The sequence below is a fragment of the Meleagris gallopavo genome, chromosome 29, assembly GCF_000146605.3.
Source record: "Meleagris gallopavo isolate NT-WF06-2002-E0010 breed Aviagen turkey brand Nicholas breeding stock chromosome 29, Turkey_5.1, whole genome shotgun sequence".
NCBI lineage: Eukaryota > Metazoa > Chordata > Aves > Galliformes > Phasianidae > Meleagris > Meleagris gallopavo.
In genome coordinates this window covers 902,832-906,428 of record NC_015039.2, presented here as the reverse complement: position 1 = coordinate 906,428, position 3,597 = coordinate 902,832, and positions in this window count along the sequence as shown.

Below are 3,597 nucleotides of genomic sequence, written 5' to 3'. Positions count from 1 at the left end.
TAAATTGTTTCCAACCTTACATCTGAACGCTTCCCCTTTTACCTCGCTGGAACATCTCCAGTTTACTCTCATTCCTTCCTCTTGTTTGGTATTAAGCATAATCTTTGAGCAAGGCAGCCAATAGGGGCTGCACAACAAACTGTGACACCAATGGAGCGGTGAATTGCTGAGCTGCAGCACCCAAGGCACACTGCAAGGAGCAGGGATGCAAGTTTTCCACTACAGCACAGTTTGGGTTTGGCTGGCTACCAGGAGGATGAAGAAGAGCTTGTCTTGGCAGACGGTCAGGGTTCCTTTGGGCAGGCAAAACAGCTATGAAAACAGCTTCTAACTGAACGCTCACGACACGAAATCAAGTCAATCAAATAATAAGTCTATGAATGAGAAAGTGCATCTAAACACCACGGCACCTCACTGCAAAACAAGGAGCAGCAGTTAAGATGCACTCGCAGGGTGCTGGTGCTTGGTGCCAAAGCCCAGGCTGTGCTCAGGGTGGCTGATTTTCAAAGTCTCTCATTTGCTGGAGGAAGTGGGCAGAGAGGACATGCATCTGACCAGCTATCAGCATCCTATCACAGAATCATACCATAGAATCACATCATGGAATGGCCTGGGCTGAAAAGGACCACAGTGCTCATCTGGTTCCAACCCCCTGCTGTGTGCAGGTCACCAACCAGCAGCCCAGGCTGCCCAGAGCCACATCCAGCCTGGCCTTGAATGCCTGCAGGGATGGGGCATCCACAGCCTCCTGCTGCAGGCTGTAGCTCAGCTGTGCAGAGAATTACTTACTAGCTCACTTGTGGATGTGAAACTCTCCGTGGCAGCACCTGGGAAGCAGCAGAATGCTCCGGTGAGCAGCAAGGGCTGCATCAGTGCTGGGAGCTCCATTCACCTGCACGCAAGTGCTAAAGGCTGTGATCTTACACCACGCAGTAGACAATGCCATGCGGCAGCAGGTGGAGCTTATGTGATGTTAGTAACCACACACTGGGCTATCAGCTCCCTCATCTAACAATATATACATCAGAATTCATCCCTGTTGGTTTGGTAGGAAACGGAGTGATCTTGTGTTAAAAAACAAGAAATAATGTGAAATATGGATTTGCCTAAGGAAGAAATGTTTCCATTCAGGACAACGCTGTGATGGATTTGATGTTGCCAAGCATGAATACTTCTTTCTTTCCATCAAAAGAGAGGATTTCCACAGATTGGCTTTAAGGAAGTATCAGCAGCAGCATCATTAACATTAATCACACAATGCAAAAGTTACCACAAATAAAAATAAGCAATTTTGGAAGCTCACTGAAGGACCCTGTGCTGCTACGTCTCCAGTAGGTCTGGGAAACACAGCTCTGCTTTGTGCGCAAAGATGTTGTCCAGGAAATGCTTCTCATGTTTTAAAAACTACACTTACGGGTTTTAGACCATCGATAAAGGGGAACTGCTGCTCACAGAGAGAACCTTCATCCACATAACGCATTTATTTCAACCAATACAGGGTTTGCTCCACAGGGCAGAGCGGGTCGGTGTGTTTGCAATGGCATAAAATAGGAATAGGGTTAAAAAAAAGCCCCGAAGTAAAAGCATCTGCAGAGTGGTAAAAACAGGAAGTCTGTAAACCTCTATAAAGCAGGATGCTATTTTATATAGCGTGATAATAGAAGGCACGGTGCTGCAGTTGTTTGAGAAGAGCAAACATCTACGTGTTTGTCATCTGCTGCCAGCAACAGCGATGCTGCTTGCAATTCCACCAGCAGAACCAGGGCAACAAGTGAGATTTTTTAAAAGAGAATCTGTTTTAAAGTTCTGAAAGCAGATTTTTGGAAAAGCTGAGCTCTGAGCCCTTCACAACGTGCCACTGAGCAGAACTGTTTTCTGACAGAGTATTAGAGGTAACAAAAGGCTGTTCTGTTTTAAGGAAATCTCAAGTGACTCGCTCTGCAGATTTAGAAGCAAAATCAGAGCATCCCTATGAACCTGGGATACATATTTAAGGTTCCTCTTCTCACTGAGAAATTCCCCCCAGATGTGTGGATTTCAGCTGCCACTGACCGGCCCTGGGCTCAGCCCCCTCCCTCCCCAGGCCGTGGGGGCTGTCACTGTGCAGCGCCGGGCAATGAGAGCCAAGGGAAGGAAGTGACACAGGCAGGAAAGCAGAGCAGGCCAGGGAGAGCCTCGGCAGCAGCAGGCCCAGTGCAAGGAGCACTTCACTCTGGGCCTGAGTGCTGCTCTCCCCTTTGCTTTCCACATGCGTGCACGTTTCTCTGCTTTAGAAGCAAGTGCCCCTATTGCTGTTGAGGAGCTCTGTTTGGAAAGCAGAGGTTTGGAAATAACTGCTGTAGCCCTTGCTGGGAAGTGCCTGAGATCCTCCACCAGTGAGCTGCGGCTGCACCAACAGAGCTCAGCAACCTGCAGCACTGACCTCTCATCGGCAGCACTCATCTGCCAGAGAACCTCATGAGAAACAAGGTGGGAGAAAACTCAGTCATACAGCCTGTTGCAAAATAGTCTTTACAAGATCTGCTCACAACAGCCTAATGAGTTTCGATCTCTCCTTTCACATCAATCAGAACTGCAGTTGCAACACTACGCTGCTTTGTGGAAATGTTCTTCTTCACCCCGAGCTCACGTGTTTACAAAGAGGCAACCAACAGCCCCAGAAAGCACTTTCATGGAAGCTCTGTTGTGAGTTATACAGCACCGGGTTGGCTCCTGCAGAAAGGACACTGCCTGGATATCACAGAATGGCCAGGGTTGGAAGGGATCCTCAAGGGTCACGAAGCTCCAATCCCCTGCCACACGCAGGGCCACCAACCTCCACATTTCATAGCAGCCCAGGCTGCCCAGGGCCCCATCCAACCTGGCCTTGAACACCTCCAGGGATGGACGGGGATCCACAGCCTCTCTGGGCAGCTGTTCAGCACCTCACCTCTCTCACAGCAAACAACTTCCCCCTGACATCCAACCTCAGTCTTCCCTCCCTCAACTTCAAACCATTTCCCCTTGTCCTGCTATGGGTAACGCCATGCTTCTCCCTTTAGAGAAGAGGAGCCCGCTTGCAGATCTACCTATTCATTTACAAAACACAGTTTTCTTGTAGGTGTTGCTGTGCCTGGGATGGTCTCAGGGCACGAAGGAAACACTGTTTGCAATGCAGTTAGGGTACACATAAGAGAACTCATTGCATGCACCGACTGAGAGGTGAGGGAGTCCCACAGCTCCGAGTCGAAGCTGCAGCCCACAAAGCATTGCAGCTCTGCCCCGCAGGTAGCAGCAGCAGCGATTCCCTGCCAACAAATGAGTCAATTCTGCTAATTCTAATTCTGCTTCAGAAAAGCCACATTTCTTTAAGTCCTAACGCGGGAGGGACAGTAGAGCAAAAAAAAGAAAGAAAAGAAAAAAAAGAAAAAAAAATGGCAATCGGGCAACAACAACAATAAAAGCAAAGAAAAAAAAAGGTAAAAACGAAGCGGTTCTTTACGCCCAAAAATCCGACGATTTGGACCCATGGAGGAGCCGCTTTGGAAGCACTTTTCGCACCTGCGCAGCCCTCCCCCATCCCTCCGCCGCCCGCCTTCCCACGACCAACATCCACGA